We start from the raw sequence: 18,179 nt of genomic DNA, 5'->3' as shown, positions 1-18,179 counted from the left end.
CCTGACTCTATGAAGGTCAAGCCCACTGCCTCTCCTGAGTGTAGCCTCCAGACCTTTCCTTTGCTTGTACCTGTACCATTCATTTGTGGATCAGTTGTGTACTCCTATTGATTTCTTGTTTGGTAACATAACATCTGTATCTCTGTTTGACTTCTTATGTGCTGCAGACTGTTCTCAAGTTTAAGAGCAGGAATTACTGTCTGACGAGTTTGTTTCCTTCCTGCTCCCGCACCTCTCACTGCTGTCTTTTGCTTCTGTGCCTTGGCATATGCATGTTGCTCCCTGTCTGGAGCTCCATTCTTCCCCAAATCATTTATGTTTTTCCCAAATGTTGTGAGTGAGGGACATGATTTTGTAAAGGGAGGGCCACTTGACTCCCATGTAGGACTCACCAAGTCCGTCTCTGATATAACTCTGTGCCCAGCCCCTTTTCAGAAACTAAAGTGCAGAGACCTGAGCCCCATCAGCACTCTTGAGAGTTTTAGACCCTTGATCCTATGTTGGACTGAAGGGGTCGTGGCCACCAATTGCCTGGTCCTGCCTCAGCCTCTGCAGCAGCTGGTTAAGGAGGGCAAGCATGCTGTCCGTCTGAGACAAGGGGAACAAGCATCTCTCTCCATACTCACGCACCAACAGCTTGGCAGGATTGGAGATCCTCAGGACCAATATGTAAATTTCCATCTTGATCCCAACTAGATTATGAGCTTCCTGAGGACAGGGATATTGTCTGCCTTTCTGTCTAGAACAGTATCTGGAACACAGTTGGTGCTTAATAAATATATTTTCTTTTTAACGAAGGAAGAAGAGGAAGCTCTTCTGACCATGAGGCATCTTGGCCAGCTTTGAGTCAAATGAGAGAAGTGTACACAAGTGAGGTAGACAGGGGGCAGAGGGCTGCTTTCTCTGTATTTTCAAACTGGAGAAATCTCTGGTGTCTCTGGTGTCTGCCAAGAAGTCAAGAAGTGGTCCTCAGAAAGGAGATAGGGTCGCAGGATGAAAACCACAGGAACACTGGGGCTTCAAAGAAACTAAAAATATCCTCTCTCTGGGGGTACAGTAAGGCTTGGCTACATCATTACAGCTATTCCTGACAAAGTCAAGCCATGTTCATCTTAAATGTATCCAACAAACTGCTCTTGGAATCACCAGGACTCAGATCATTCCTACTTTGAGGTAAAATGAGCCTCTACAGTCAGAATCTGCCATTTTTTTTAGTGGGTGCTAAAGAAACACCCACAATAGGGGCACACAGGGAGGGAGGGGGACAGCTGACTATCACCACGTGGGGAGGAGGCCAGTAACAGGATGGCATAGCTTACTGGGCTAGGCAGGTGGATAACTCTCCCTCCCTTGCTCCATATGTTTTCTCTATAGCATTTTTCACTACCTGCCCCTTGTATTTATTTATTGTCTTTCTTTCCCCTCAGCATGCCTATTCCACGAGTGCCAGGCCTTTGTCCTATTGACTGCTGTATCCCCTCTCTTACATCAGTGCTTGGCCTTTACTGGGTATTCAAAAATTAGCTGCTAACGAACGAATTAAAGAATATTAAACAATTAGTTGAATCTCAGCCATATGCTGGGCCCTGTCCTTGAGGATGCTACTAGGATGGTGGGGGAGAGAGGCCTGAACATAAATACACCATAGCTCGACACCTGATTTTTCCGAGGTATATCAAGGCGCCGCAGGATCCCCGGGGCTGAAAACTCCTGGGGAGTACGGGGGCATTGGGAAGAAGCCCGTCGTGTGCCAGGAGTGCCAGGGAGCCCGGCGGAGCAGCAGGAGATGCGGCTGGAGCCACAGAATGAAGCTCCCTGGCTCTTTGCTTGGCTTCTCGGCATCTTTTCCTGACCTGCGGGACCCTTGCCTCTCCTCGCTTCTGTCGGCGGGACCTTGGCCCAAGCAGCATCTCTGTCGCGGGACCCCAGCCACATCCTCTCGCACCCCGGGAGACGCCAGCCCCGGGTCTTCCAGCTCGCTAGCCTGCTACCTGCGAGACCTCCACCTGCGGGGGGAACTCCTCCACTACCACGCGCACTCCAGGTCCCCGCCCCCTGCCTGCGGTCTGCGGCGTGCAGGACCCCGCCCCGCCCCCTCGGCCCGCAGGACCCCGGCCCCGCCCCGCCCCCTGGCCCCGCCGCTCTGTCCCGGGGGGCGGGGCCGCGCGCAGCGGCGTCTCCAAGGCGGGGGGCGCGAGGCAGGGGGCGGGGCGGCACCGGCACCAGCCAATCAGCGCCGCGATCACATCCATGCAAATACGAGCACAATGGAGCGAGCCCATCACTCGCCTCTGCAAGCAAGCTTGAAATGGGCTTCCGCCTGAGCGGCAGCCAGGATGACCAATGACTCTGTGTTTTGGGCTGGCGAAGCCCAATGGCGTTGCAGGGAAGGTGGGCCCGAGCTGGGTTAGGGTGTCCTTGCAGGGTGTCTGAGCTAAACTTCACCAAATAATAGCTGTTTGTATTTTGGCTGCTGCAGGAGCCATTTTAGGTAAGTTCTTCTCTTAACTTTTTATTTTCCTCCCTGGCCTCCGCTGGCCGGCCTTGTCCGCGGGTCCCTGGCCCCGCCCCGCCGGCTGGGCTGGGGTGCCCCTATGAATGGAGCTGGGATGAGGGGCTGCGGCGGCGCCGAGGCCCGGCCGGGGTCCGAGCGGGGCCGGCGGCGGGCGGCCTGGCGGAGGGCAGGCGGCGGCCTGAGGCCTGAGGAGAGGAGCCGGCCTCCGCCGCGCCCCGCTCCCGCTCGCGCTCAGGCCGCGCTCGGGCCGCGCTCGGGCCAGGCAGCTGTCCTTGGGAGTGCGCCGCTGCGGGCCGCGCGGAGGGGCGGGGGTCCCGGCAGCCCCCGGCCCCTGGCCTGGCGGGCAGGGGCGGGGCGTGCGGAGGCCCCCCCCCCGGGGCGGGCCGTAGAGGGACCCCCGGGCGGGCCGGGCTGCGCAGCGCGCGCGGCGGGGGTGACCGCTATTCCGCCGCCGCCCCCGCAGAGAAGTTGCTCTATTGGCGTCCTGCGTCTGTTTGCAGGGGTGGAGGAGGGTGGGCTGGTGCCAGGCTGCTGCTCCAGGAGGGGGCGGGGGCCCCGGCGCGTCCTCGGAGCGCGCTCCCCCTCCGCCCCCTTCTTACGCACTAGCGCGCACTCGCCCCGAAAATTGGAACCCTGGAGGTGTCCACCAGCCCCGCAGCCAAGTTTTGTGCATTATTAGATTGCATGCTTGAGCTTAAAAAAAAAAAAGTAATCTGTCCCCTTTAGGGTATTTATTTTCTTCACTGTCAAGAAGTAACGGGAGTCTTTTGCTCCCAAATTTCCAGGGACATGCTTGTCAGATGTGCAGAGGGTTGGCAGCTACTTGGTTTTAAAAAGACGCTATTAGGAAATCCCCTCACTAGTGAGATAATTGAAATTTGAGTTTGTTTGCAGCTTCAGTTTTATTTGATCCAATTAAAAATACATAAGCAGGCACTTGTATTTGTGTACATAAAGTATTCCTAGTTCCAGTTATGACTGATGTGACTGTGGTTTCGGTAGTGTGGGATCTAATAAGGCAATATAATTCAATTTTCAACTTGTAAGCCCGTGTTCTCCAAATTAGGGTTTATGGACCATTAGTAATCTGGCGAAGGTTTCCAGTGAATCCTTGGCATCTCCAGGCATCTCTGGAACTGTTGTATGTGCCTTACTCCCCACCCCTTCGAAACTGCTCATTTCTGGTGTAACAGATCCACGAACAGAGAAGATACATATTTTAAAATTTTTTATAATTTTCAGAACGTCTCCAGTATTGCCTGAGATTCAATTATTGTTTCTCAAATGGCATATTGGAATACAATCCCGCTAGGCCCTCCGTTTTGACATACTTTATGGGGATATGCCTGGGGTACTTAGAAAAGCCCTGGTAGAGACCACAGTACTGTGCTCCCAAGGCTAATTGTGAGCAGCCTTTCTTATTGGAGATCCGTAGTCACTGACTGTGCACTATACAGTAGTTTGTTGCTAAGCTAAATTGGTAGATCATGTTGGCAACTTTGTGGCATTCTGGCAGGACAAAGAAGGTTTGAGATCTATGTATGAAAAACTGATTAGGCACGAATCTTCAAGTACCATGCTTTATGCCAGCCAGAACAGGTGGTTTCATATAAGCAATGCGTGACTGTAACGGAAGGCCTGGGAAAATGGGGAGCGGTAAATGATTAATTTTGGACTTCTTTCTGTCCCAGGGCAGATCTCCTAGATGAATTGTGATGGATTATTTAAACTTTTTTCTTCATTCATGGACTACTATTAAGAGCTAACCTTTACCACTTTTTTTTTTCCTTTTTGCTAACTTTGGAATCTCCTTTATAGTAACCAGAATATGATACTGTTTTTGCTGTAGTCTGGCCATGACAGAATAAATCTAGATCTGTTGTGAAATTATTTGTGTCTCCTAGTGCTATTACAGTAGGCCTGGAGTCACATCTTTTATACTGCAGTTATTTCTTTGCTTTTTCTTTTTCTTTTTTATATTTTATTTATTTATTTTTTAAAGATTTTATTTATTTATTTGACCGGGAGAGACAATACGAGAGAGGGAACACAAGCAGGGGGAGTGGGAGAGGGAGAAGCAGGGAGCCCGATGCGGGGGATCGATCCCAGGACCCTGGGAGCAGGACCTGAGCAAAGGGCAGTCGCTTAACTACTGAGCCACCCAGGCACCCGTCTTTGCTTTTTTTTTTTTTTTGGACATTTAGCTTTTCTGTTGTTACAGCATGCAGTCGTTCAATGTGATCACTTTTACCACAACTTTTTAATATTCTCTATCCTTATAATTATTTTTATAATTTATTGATATAGTTGGAAGTTCTCTGAACTAATCAGTATATTCATGCCAACCACAAAAGAAGTTGAAAGACCAGTTTGGAGTGAAATGGGAGAGCCACAAGTTATACTGCTGTATTTCTGGATGATCCTGTGGCAGTTAGTTTTTTATATTTACTGATTTACTCTTCTTATAACTATTTCAAATACCAAAGAAGATCTCAGGCAGAATCATATCTCTTCAGGAACCAAATCTCATTTGTGATTTTTGCCATTATGTTACAGAAAACTTACCAGAAACAGCAGACGTTTGGGCCACTGTGTTGTAGAGATCTCTATGATTTATAGAAGTTTCAAACAAGTTTTTTGGTTTTCTTGGAAGCATGGCGTTGCCCCAAGCAGAGATTGTGGTTATGTCTTCCTGTGTTAAACCATGAGGAAAAAGGGTTCCATGCTCTCAGGCTTGATTCTTACTGTAGGGGCCTCCGTTTTTCAGTTTTCATGGAAAGACCTTGTATTAGTAATGGCCAAATGGAGTCAAACTTGTTCTGAATCCTTCTGAACAGGTTAGAGGATTCAAGGATTCTGCCTGCAAAAATATTTTCAGTATGTGACAATGACTGCATGTAAATCAACTGAGGAGACTATGTTTTCACTCCCTTCCATCCCTTTTGTCTCCCCGCCCCCCCCCCAGTATAGCAAGGTTAGAAATAGTTTTTATTTTTTTAAGATTTTATTTATTTATTTGAGAGAGAGGGAGAGAGCACAGAGGGAGAGTGAGAGGAAGAAGCAGACTCCCCACTGATCAAGAAGCCCGATGCGGGGCTCCATCCCAGGACCCTGAGATCATGACCTGAGCCAAAGGCAGACGCTTAACTGACTAAGCCATGCAGGTGCCCTGAAATAGAATTATTTTTAATAAATATTTGGTGGTTCACTTTATACTTCATTCCTCAATCAAAGCTTTAGTTTAATTCAGGTGAAAAGCTGCAGTGAATTCCATGGGACTGCATTCTCCTGTACCAGGTTATTATATTGAAAACTCTTTGAAATACATAAAATAATAGCTAGGGCTTAGATATCTGTTTCCTAGAGAACAGGTTTGGGTTTTTTTTCCCCCAGTAGAATGTGACATACTTGTGAGACAAGCAAAAAGAACTAGCATTGAAATACCTGGTGTGTGTCCAGCACTCAGCCAGGCATTGGGGATGCAGAGATGAAAAAATGTCTCCCATTTTCGTGGTCACTCCATGAGGCTGGACTGAAGCTGAGAGGTGAGGTAGCTTATTTAAGGCCATAAAGCTAGTAAATGTTGGAGTCAGAATTTGAACCCAGATCATCTGGATTCAAAGCACATATTCTTTTCACCAACTACCCTCTAAAGATTTCTTTAAAAGCTGGAGTGTGCTGTCATGTTTTAGTGGTATGGGTCTAAGTTAACTGACCTAAGTTGTTCTACACACTCGTCTATTTTTCCTTCTTCATTTCAAGAATTTGTCACTGAAGAGGCAAATTAGAATACAGTAAGGGCACCCTTAACCCCTCCCCCGCCTTGTCTCCACAGTGTAGGAGAGGTCCTTGTAGGGCACTTAAGAGTTCAGCCTAGCCTGGTACTAATAGCCATGAAGTGCAGCGGGAGAATGCAGTCACTTTTTCCTTGCCAAAATGTTCTTTTCTTTAGTTCATTTTGTGGAGGCGTTGATACCCTCTTGAGAAATTCTGTTACTTCCATAAAAGTCCTGAAGGTAGTAAAATGGAGTTATTTTAAAATATCCATCCCTGTTCCCATTTCTGAACTAAATTATTTGCATAAAATCCAGAGAAAAATGTTTTCTTTTTGCTTGTAGTACCTGTATTCTTTGGTTTTTATAGTGTGTAATAGTGATTCTTTACTTCCTCCCATACTTAACTCTTTTTGTCTTTTGCCATCATTGAGACCTTTAGAATCTTTGATAATGTATATGACATTAATAGTTCCTATTCTGAGGAATCATTTTTTTTTAAGTTGATGAACCTTTTTTCTTTATAGTCATAATGGAGGACTTTAAATTTTTAGCAAGGGAGAAAACCTGATATTTCAATAGATTCTGTGGTGCTTTTATCCATTAGCTATTTCAGAAGACTTAACCTACTAAGACAGTATTTGAAAATTTTGGGAAAACTAGGAAGTAGAATTTTAAGATAACTTCAGGACACAAATCAAAATATAAGTTGGGTTTGAATTTTCTAAAAAAGTAAAGGGAGATTTCTGTTTTTCTACTCCTTTATTAAAGATTCTTGTAGGGACTATCACTGATCTAATTTTATGGATCAAATATATTATTTTATCAGTAAATTTTAAATATATTTTGAAATTTCTTCCACATTATGTGACCAAAGTATTTTATTTTTGGAATCTCTATACTTTTTTTTTTTTTTAAAGATTAGAGAGAGAGAGCGCGCATGCACGTGGGGTGAGGGGTTTGGGCGCAAAAGGGAGAGAATCCCAAGCAGACTCCCTACTGAGCAGGGAGCCCAACACAGCTCCATCTCACAACCCTGAAATCATACCCTGAGCCAAAATCAAGAGTCAGTTGCTCAGTCAGCTGAGCCACCCAGGCACCCCTGGAATCTCTATACTTTTAATTTTTTAAAATTTAATTAATTATTTTTTTAAAAAGGATTTTATTTGTTTATTTGATACACAAGCTGGGTGAGCGGGAGAGGGAGATGCAGGCTTTCCGCTGAGCAGGGAGCCCGACAAGGGCTTGATCCCAGGATCCTGGGATCATGATCTGAGCCTAAGGCAGATGCTTAACTGACTGAGCCACCCAGGCGCCCCTCTATACTTTTTAATTGTAAGATTGTCTTTATATAGAAGGTCAGGCTTCAGGTTAAAAAAAGGTCTAACTACTGTGGTAACCTTGGCCTTTAGTTCCTACCTGTTTAGGTTGAGGCTTTTTGTCCTGGGATTCATGGACCCCTTGGTGTGCTCTGGTCTGTGAACTCCCCAAAATAGTGTACAAAATTTTGTTTGTGCACGTTTATGGAAAGTGAATCCATTCTTTTTATGATTCTCCAAGGGATCTGTGACTCCCACCCTCCTTCCCTCTACCCCCCATGTCTTCCCATCCCCCCTTCTCCCCACCATCTCTTCCCACCCACACGCAAAAACAGTATTAAAGGTCATTGATTTAGGTCATTTCAAAAACATTTGTTTTGTATGAGCAAAATCTTTTCCTGGAGGCTGACTTTGTTGGGCCTTTTTTGCCCTTTAGGAGGTACTGTGGTCTCAGTCTGGATCAGTTAGTTGGCCTGGGTTTGGTGAAGTACTTCTGCATCACACCGGGCAGCATCTAGGCAAAGGGTTATCCCCAGAATCCTTCCCTGCCTTATGTTTATACTTGGGAAGCTGTTCCATACCCTTGCTTGTGCGCGCTGATAAAAGAGTAAGGATTGGAGCAGGAACCATGAGGGCAATTGCAAAACAGTCTTACAGGGTTCTGGGCCTCTCTGCCTCAACCATCTGCCTCTGCAAATGGGACTGGAGGGGTGGCCATGGCAAAAGCTCCTGACATTTTCTTGCTTTGAATACTTCTTACTCATTCTGTTACGCTTCATTCAATATGTTAGGAGGAAAAGGGTTTTTTCCCTAACATTGTAAAGAGGAACAATTAAAAAATCCCTCCATTTTTATATTCCCCAGACTTTGTATGTGATACCTTGCAACTTTTCTGTTAATGTTAATTTCAGGTTGAATTTTTTTCTTAATGTCTGTTTGAGCATGTGAGCTTATTTTACAGATAACATGCATATATGTCAAGTTCTGTTAAACCAGATGTTACCATAGGAAAAAGAGAATCAAATGTTAAAATTCTCAGAGCCTTGTTTTGTAATTTGCTTAAGTAAAAGCCAAGCAAATTGGTAAAACAAAATTCTAGAGTGACAAGAAAATTCTAAAAGTAGTCTCTAGGAAGTGGCCAAACTTGAGAAATCCTGGAAATTTTCTCATAGAAGTTCATTTGTTGAGCCAGACCAGAAGTTGAATAGAAGAAAAATCCATTTCTTTGGTTTGATATGTAGCTGGAGGAAAACACATTAAGCTTGAGGCAGTTTGGTGAAGGGCATTGACTCCTATGAAGGGATTCTGTTTTGTTGTTCCTTCCTGTAAGTGTATGTGAGCAAAGAAGTGTGCTTGGACTGTTCACTTTGGGTTCAAGGAAGCCATCAGTATTCTAAGAAATTCTTTGAAAGATTATGTCCAGTAAGCTAGCGCAAATCATAGATTTTATTTACTGAAAGAAATTTTATATAATTTAACACAAAGACGTCATTCATGTTCATTTGTATATTCTGGCGTGACAACTCTTATGAAGTTAGCAGTCTAAATTCAACTGTAGGTTAGCCTGAAGAATTCAAGGCACCATCCTTGTTGACCATGTGGCAGAGTGAGAGATAATTGTTAAAATGTGAAATAAGCTCTCCTAGATCAAGGTTACTCATAGTATCCAGATCTGTGCAGGTCTGTGGACTATTTGTTACCTGTCTGTGATGAAGTAAGTATAGAACTTGAAACATGTCAATGTTTTTACAGCATTTTTTGTAAAATTGATTTGCCTGTTGAGTCTAATAATAAAAAAATGTGAGTTTATAGCATAGTGTTTGTTTTTTTTCTGGTAATTCGTTTTTCAGGTATTTTATAAAAGTATTAGTCCATGACGGATTGAGAAATAACAAAAAGTGTTTTGGGTTTTTTTTAAGATTTTATTTTTAAGTAATCTCTGCACCCAACGTGGGGCTCAAACCTACAACCCTGAGATCAAGAGTCGCACACTTGGGGCTTCTGGGTGGCTCAGTTGGTTAAGCCTCTGCCTTACACTCTGTTCATGGTCCTAGAGTCTGGCCTCCCTGCTCAGTGGGGAGTCTGCTTCTCCCTCTCCCTCTGCCTCCCCCCACCACCCCCGTTCGTGTTCTCTCTCTTGCTCGCTCACACACTCTCTTTCTCTCTCTCAAATAAATAAATAAATAAAATCTAAAAAAAAAGGAGTCACATGGTTTGCTGACTTGAGCCAGCCAGGCAACCCCAAAAAGTAGTTCTCAACCCTGGGCAGCACTACTTAAGGTGATAGGTAACATCACCATTATCTTGCAGCTTGTTTAGAAGTGAACATTTTGGGGCCCCATTCCAGACCGACTGAAATAAATGACTTGGGTTGGGGACCCAGTAATCTTTGTTTAGCAAGCTATAATGATGATTTTTGTGCACATTTAAATTTAAGAAGCGTTGTCAACACGGTCCAGTAGAAGTTTGTGCTATGATGAAAAATATCTTATATATGTGCAGGACCTACTAGTCATACATGTGGCTTTTGAGCCCTTAAAATGTGGCTGGTATGACTGAGGAGAAGAATTTTAAATTTTATTTAATATTAGTTAATTTACATTTAGTCACATAGTGGCACTGGCATTTGACACCACAAGTCTAGATCCTTTAGGGTCCCCCTTTTAGGGTGGGGGCAACAAAAGTGGTTTTTTCCCCCTCATTTAGAAAATACAGGATAGGACAAGACTATCCTATAGTTTAAATGAGACTGAGCAAACCATAGCATAAAAGTTGGCACTTGCCCATTTATATTTACCTCTTTTTATCTAAAAGTTGATGTTAAGAAAATAGTAGGGTCAGAGAATAAATTTAGATCTGTGTCACAAAAGGTTTTGCAAACAGCAAGGTAGCTGTTTTAGTGAGGCCTTGTGACCCTTCATGGCTGTGACTAACATGCATGATGTCTTGCAGTATGACTTCTGAAGCTTTTGTCTTTTCCTATAAAGATTTAAGCTTTTAAGCGGAATACTGTAGTTTTCCAGTTCTCAATAGAAAGCACTGATCATTGGGAGTTCTCATTACTTTACACTGGTTAATGGGGGAGATTTTTCCTATGTAACATATTGTTGGTTTATCACCTTACTTAGAAGATGGTTTTTCTTTCTATAAAGGTAATCTTTGTTTTCAGTAATATTCACCAAGACTCCCTTGAAAAATTGAGCCTTGTCTTCTGTCCCCTTCCAATATATTTAAAAATTGATTTGTTAAAAGGATTTCTTTTATTCATTCAGGGTTGTATATGCTTCCCTGCCTCCATCCCCATCTACTTGTACTTCATATTTAAACCCCTAAAAATCAAGGATAGCATTGACTCTAATATATTGATCAGTATCCACTGCAGGATTGGAGATTATTTTGTGATTGACAGTAGAAAGAAACATAGCTATAAAAGTAAATAAAGATGCACATGTAGAATCATAGCTTTTTAAAGTGCTGTCCAGACACAGAGAGTCTTTTCTAATTGCACCATAATTTTATTGAATATATTTGCCAGGTTTTAGGTTTTCAGGCAGGAGATTGTTAGTCATCTAGGCAATGACTCTCGAAGCATGCAAGACAGTAGGGGTGTCCCATGTTGTTTATACACTCATCATAGATTCCTTAAAGATCATGGATAGGGCTGCAGGAATAGCACAATTTTTAATGTAGCAGTGTCTGTTGGCTTTGTTTATGGCATGAATTAATGTATTGTCTTCCATTGTTTTTCGTTAAAAAACAGCACCATTTCCCATTTTACTGTAGGGACAGTCTTACGTTCTCAGAATGAGTGAAGATGTCCTCCTGGCAGGGGCCTCTGTTTAGCTGAAAATGACACAAGTATCACTGATCTGGGGGCCTAACATGTTGCAACATGCTGCTTTGGGCTCTTTTGTTTGACTTTGTTCAAAGAGTTTCAAGTTCTTGATCTCTAGGTATACATTTGGATTACTGCTTTGGAGTCTTCTTTCTTTCTCTTTTTTAGAGAGATAGTGCACATGAGTGGGGGCAGGGAGGGTGTGGGGAAGAGGAGCCCAGGCAGAGGGTGGGTGAGAGAGAATCTCAGGATCTCAGGCAGGCTCCACCCCAGTGGAAAGCCAGACATGGGGCTCAATCTCACAACCCTGAGATCATGACCTGAGTCGAAATCAAGAGTTGGATGCTTAACCGACTGAGCCACCCAGGCGCCCCTGCTTTGGAGTCTTAAGGAATTGAAAAACCTAGTCTGTTGGTACTGAGATCTGATAGTTAATAGACCCCAAGTTTAAAATGTTTGTCAGTTCCTTGCTTCAAGTTTGTTCCCATCACTGTCACTAGTTCCCAGAGCTGGGGCTGGAATTTTGTATGAAATGTTACTAAAAGACTGATTTCATAAGCCATGGCTAAATACCAGTCTCCTTATTTACACATAATAGTCCTCCTCTGTCCACTCTTATCCACTGTAATGCAGCATTTCATGCTAGCAGGGCTCTCCCTGGGCACTGACTTTCCCTAGGTTCACTCTTGAACTGAGCTTTGTTGCTACCGTTAGAGCTGTGGTTATTTCCAGTTTAAGCTTTAAGTGTTATCAGGGCTTACATAATTCAGCATCTCAGCTAGATTCTTCTAAACCAAAGCCTCCTTCTGGCTTCTCAGGATTGAAGAAGAGTAGTGTTGGAAGGGACTTTGGAGGCCCTCTAGTCCAATTTCATCGTCTTATGGATGACAGAAAGGATATCTAGTCATGTAAATATTTTGTGAGACCGTAGAGCTGGCCTATGGCCAAGTTAGGCTTAGAATTCAATTCTCATTTTACTAAATAGGTCTCTTTCCCTGACTGATGGTTAAGGTCCTGAAAACATCTGTGGGAGAATTCCCTGAATGGGCACCTGGGTGGCTCAGTCGTTAAGCGTCTGCCTTCGGCTCAGGTCATGATCCCAGGGTCCTGGGATCGAGTCCCACATCGGGCTCCCCGCTCTGCAGGAAGCCTGCTTCTCCCTCTCCCACTCCCCCTGCTTGTGTTCCTGCTCTCGCTATGTCTCTCTCTGTCAAATAAATAAAAATAATAAAAAATCTTAAAAAAAAAAAGAAAAAAATTCCCTGAAGAACTTACAGGGATGGGGCGCCTGGGTGGCTCAGTCATTACGCATCTGCCTTCGGCCCAGGTCATGATCTCAGGATCCTGGGATCAAGCCCCACATCGGGCTCCCTGCTCTGCGGGAAGCCTGCTTCTCCCTCTCCCACTCCCCCTGCTTGTGTTCCCTCTCTCGCTGTGTCTCTCTCCGTCAAATAAATAAATAAAATCTTAAAAAAAAAACAAAACTTACAGGGATAATATGGGGAAGTTGTGTTCTGAGATTAGAAGTGAATTTGTGAAAGGCTGAATAATTTTTTTAATGTTCTCAAAATAAAGATATCAATGAAATGTTACATGTCTTAAATGAATAAGGACGAATGGTACTATTTTGGTAACTCTTGTTTACTATGTCTTATTTACTGGAAACATTTTGGCATGTCCCTCCCTTTTATATCGTGGTAAAAGGCTTGTGGTACTATTTTGGTAACTCTTGTGTACTATTTTTTGCTTACTAGAGACTTTTTGGTATATCTCTCCATTATATCATTGTGAAATCCTTTGTAAATTTACCTTTGGGTTATTGCAAATAACGTGGATGATGTTTTTTTTTCCCCACATCTGCATACTCATTCAGCTTTTCAATAACTTAGTGTTCTTAGAATAGGTTTTTCCCAGACCCCTCAATTACTGTAATCATATAGCAGCTGCCAATCATTGAGCACTTACTGCGTGCCAGGTATGGTGCTAGGCTCTTTCATAGTGTGGTGATTGTTAGAGCTGCTCACTGATTCTCTTTTTTTTTTTTCTTTTCTTTTGGGTACATGGTAGGATAGCACTTCTCTGTCACCTTGAAGTTGAGCATGGCTGTGTGACTTGCTTTGGATATTGAAATTTGAGTGCAGGTGATGTGAGACACTGCTAGGCAAATATCCCTTTTTTTCTGAAAGGAATCTGAAGTGGTTACATAATGTAAGCAGTAAAGCCTATGCTTTAAACCAGTGAGTTTTTTAAATGGAGTTTTGACTGTAACATAAACCAAACCATCCTGATGAATATAAATATACGTGGATTCTCATCATTGATCCTCATGGCTGAGTGCTGATATTAGCCCATTTTACAGTTGAGGAAATGGAGACAAAGTAAATTATATTTACTTCTCTAGCAGATCTGGTAGCCCAGGCATTTTGAGCCCTACATTCTTTCTTTCCTTTTCTTTTCTTTTTTCCCCCAAAGATTTACTTATTTATTTGAGAGAGGGAGGGAGAGCATGTGAGCGGGGCGGGAGTCAGAGGGAGAGGGGGAGAATCCTCAAGCAGACTCCCCTCTAAGCATGGAGCCCGACGTGGGGCTCTATCCCAGGACCCTGACTGAGATCAGAACCTGAGCTGAAATCAAGAGCCAGATGCTTAACCGCCTGAGCCACCCAAGGACCCCGAGCTCTACATTCTTAAGCACTACTTAAGTTTGCTGCCATTCTGTATGCTGTACCAACTCAGTACCCATAACTTCATATCAGAGCTTATGTTTACTTCTCTGTTCCATCCCTTCCTACCGATGCTCCTGAAGTTCCAGGTCCAAGGGTCTCTTACCAGCATTTATCTTTCCCAGTGTTGGGCTGCAGAAGCCTCCATTCCTTTTTTGTCGTCTGTTACCTACTTTTTCTGCCTTCTAGAATTCCATCTTTCCTGTGACGGGGTTAGTTCCTTGCCTTAGATATTCTTGCATCTCCGAAGTTTTCAGAGTAAATTTCTCAGAAGGCCACATTCGGCTGTATGAGTAGGAGGCTGCCCAGCAGTCAGAAGGGCTTTGCAGTGTAGTGGTTAAGGGCATGGCTCTGCAGCCAGACCACCTGTTTGAATCCTAGCTCTGCCACTTACTGGCTGTGTGACCCTCCCTATTCCTCAGTTTCCTCATGTGTATAATAACACCTCTCTCATATAGTCCTTTTGAGGATTAAGTGAGTTAATTTATGTAAAGCCTTGGAATAATGCCTGGCACATTGTAAGCATTGGATATTACGATTTTAAAGAATCAGGCATCATAGGGCCAAGATGAGTGGAGATAAGTCATTACTGATCTTAATCTTTCTGATGTTAAGATATGAAAGGTTTAATACCACTCTTAATTTAATTTTTCCTTTTCTTTAACAGGGATTGCTGAGCAACTCTACAGGGCACTCTGCTCTGCGGGGGAAATGACCTAGAGCTTGCTCTCAAAGAATTTATAGTAAAGGGGAGATAAGATATACATAAATACCTGTATACAGATAATTATGCTATTGCCAGGTAGTCTATAAATCTATAAAAAGTGTTCTTGAGTTCAGAGAAGGGGGAGGTAGGAAATCAGAGAAGGCTTTGAGTTGGGGCATTTATCCGGTTTGGAAGGGTAGGCAGGATTTGGATGTGGATACTGGGTGTGGTAGGGAGGAAATCGCCAGGTGAAAGGAAGCATTAGATCAGAGGCCTATAATAAACGTGTTCGTTCATCCATTCAGCAAATATGTAGTGAACATTCACTATGTGCTAGGTATTGATGTAAGCCCTGGGGATGCCGCAGTAAACAAAACAAAATTCTTGCTTTTAGGGAGCTGTGTTACAGTATTTGAATATACAGAGCCCTAATGTATCAAGCGGTGATAGGGACTAAGAAGAGTGTAACGACAGAATAGATTTCTCTAACTAAGCACAGTACGATTCATTTCTTACGTTTTCCTTAGGGTATCTTTTGAGGAAACCCAAAGCCGAGCTAAATGGCTTTTTCGTTACACCAGGCCATATCTGTGCTGTTTTCCATGCTCATAGTTCTCTGTTCTTTGTTCTTGGCCTATCTAGGTATTTTTCTTCCTTTGAGACTTAGTTCAAGTCCCAGTGTCTTCATGGGGCTATCCCCCTCTGTATCTGCCAGAAGCACCCTCTTTCCTTTCTGTACTTCTGGTGTCAGTTTTGGCCTAGATAACTAATTTGTCATTTCCTATTTTTTTTTAAAGATTTCATTTATTTATTTGACAGAGAGCACGAGCAGGGGGAGCGGGAGAAGGAGAAGCAGGCTCCCTGCGTTGCTCAATCCCAGGATCCTGGGATCACGACCTGAGCCGAAGGCAGACGCTTAACCGACTGAGCCACCCAGGCGCCCCTGGCATTTCCTATTGAACTGCCTTTGTCTTTTCTCATATTGTTCGTCGTTTATTCCACAAGTATGTGATGCCCATTTATTTAGTAAACAATTTATTGGACTTTCATTTTGTTTCAGCCATGACTGGGCACTGGGAACTTGAAGATAAATGCACATGGTCTGTGCCCTTGAGGAGTGCACAGTCTGTTAGAAGGAGAGAAATGTAAACTGCTACTACAAACATCATGATAAATGTCAAATTAGAGCTGTGTCCAGAGTTTTGTTGGAATGCAAGAAGAGGGAGCAACCATCTACCCAGGGGAGTTGTTTAAGAATTTTAAAAGGAAGAAACTTTTAAATTGGTTCTTGAAAGTTGATTTGGAATTTAACAGTCAGGGACTGGGATTGGTGTCTGTGAGTGTGGAGAGCCTTTTATGCATGGGACGTATCCTGTGAGGGGATGAAGGGGAATGGTGAGTTCACTGTAGCTGGAGTGTAGTGCAGGGTTGTGGATTTGTGGTGGGTGATAAGCCTGGAGGAGTAGATTGGAGACGTTGAAAGGCTTTGAAAATGATGTAAGGAGTTGAGATTTGTGTGGGCAGTGAAGAATCATCAGAGGTTTTATGGCCAGAGAGTAGTTTGTATTCTGTACTTGGGCAGCAGAGGTTGGTTTCGATCAGTGGTGCTCAAATTTTCCTGCACATGAGAATTACTGGAGAGCTTTAGAGAAGACCAGTGCGTAGGCCACACACAGTAAAATCTTTGTCTGGAGGAGGGACCCAGTTGGGTTTTTGATAACTTCCCAGGTGATTCTAGTGTGCCACCCAAGTTTGAGAACCTGCGGTTCGAGAGGTCTGATGACAGGTCAGTAAATGAGGAGGCTGTTGCAGTGGCCTGCCTAGGAACGAAGTCTTTGAATTGAGGAATGGAGACAAGGGAAGACTGAGCCAACCATGTTATTTTTCTTCAATTTTCTCTGTGTTTGTTTTCAACAAAATTGCGGCCCCCAGGGGTGCAGAGTCCAGTCTTTGTGCTTTGAATTCCTCAGAGATTTGTATATAGTAGATTCTCAATAAATATTTGCCTTGATTAAAGTTCGTTTTCTTTTGTTCAAGTACTCAGAGTTGAGTACTTAGGGCATTTTTATTTCATTTACTTCTTTCCTTTTTGTTATTAAATAGAAATTCCTTTAGGGATGCAAGTGGATGGAAATGAAACTTTTTGGTCAGTTTTACTTCCTCATAATTCCAATTAAAGATTTAGGAAGTTAAAATTCAATAATTCAACAATGAGTCTGCATATGGATTTGGTTTATCCATATGATCTTTCCTTAGTAGTACAAATAAGTAAGTTTGCCTTTAACTCTTGTCATTTGTGTAAAACCCATCAATGGTGATACATCATTTACTTAAAGAATCCCCAGAAAGTATCTAGATTCTTAAAGTATTTTTTTGTAGAGTTTTATTTATTTAAGTGTTCTCTACACCCAGCGTGGGGCTTGAACTCATGACCCTGAGATCAAGAGTTGCATGCTCCACTGATTGAGCCAGCCAGGCAAAATTCTTAAAGTATTGTTAAGGTTTATCTCCCACAACAACATGTGGAAAGTGAGCCTTAACACTAGATTCTGTTAATGTGTGTAGCTCAGGAATTTATCCATGTGGTATAGAATCTGACTTGCCTGTGCACTTGAAATAATTTTTCTTTGCCAAATATATTTGTTTCTGAATAGGGATAGTATTTAAAAAGTGCTGTGAATCATTTTTATGTCAACTCTTCATTCTCTATTCTAAGACAGGGTAATTGGAACATACAGAAATTAAAAACTTTTTTTAAACTTGACGCTGTTTATACCTCCCCTCCGGCATTTGGTATCTTGGAAAACATCAAACCTACAGAAAGTTATAGGAATGGTACCATTAACATCCATCTTCCTTTTACCTAGCCCTCCTACCGATGAAATTTTAATATCGCGAATATATAGTGTATCTGTATGTCTGTATCACACATGAACAAGTAAGATATTTTAACCCTCAAGAACCACTTTTCGTCCACTTGGAGTGATAATGCCCCACTGAAAATGCATGTTTTAACCTAGACTAGAGGCAATCTAATGCCTAGAAACAAAGCAGCCCGAAGAGTCTGCTTGCCAACTTTACTGTCCACAGAGAATTTACCTTAGGCTCGCATCTGGCTGCTGAAATTAGAGTTTTATAATCCTGTTGTCACCACGACTCACAGTAATAACAACACAATATATTGTGCCCAGTGTATACATATATGTAATTCAAAGGTTTTAATACTCAGTATTTATTCTTACTACTTGTGATGCACTGTATCCAACTGTATTCTTTTAAAGATAGTTTTATTAAGATAATTTACATACC

General features: G+C 43.0%; 1 protein-coding gene across 3 annotated transcripts in view; it reads left to right on the top strand.

Annotated features, from left to right (window-relative positions):
* Positions 1-2,414: 2,414 nt before the first annotated feature.
* The window catches only part of CHD6 (chromodomain helicase DNA binding protein 6), a 192,517-nt gene continuing 176,752 nt past the window's right edge, over positions 2,415-18,179 (top strand). For all 3 annotated transcript variants that reach the window (XM_028121909.2, XM_028121911.2, XM_028121910.2), the window contains exon 1: positions 2,415-2,491. The gene's annotated coding sequence lies outside the window, so the exon portion shown is untranslated. The remainder of the gene's footprint in view (positions 2,492-18,179) is intronic.

This window comes from Eumetopias jubatus, unplaced genomic scaffold, assembly GCF_037043125.1.
Source record: "Eumetopias jubatus isolate StellerSeaLion01/CBP00866 unplaced genomic scaffold, mEumJub1_p1.0 scaffold_9, whole genome shotgun sequence".
Lineage (NCBI taxonomy): Eukaryota > Metazoa > Chordata > Mammalia > Carnivora > Otariidae > Eumetopias > Eumetopias jubatus.
The sequence above is the reverse complement of the archived record's forward strand: the minus strand, read 5'-3'. Positions and strand labels throughout refer to the sequence as shown.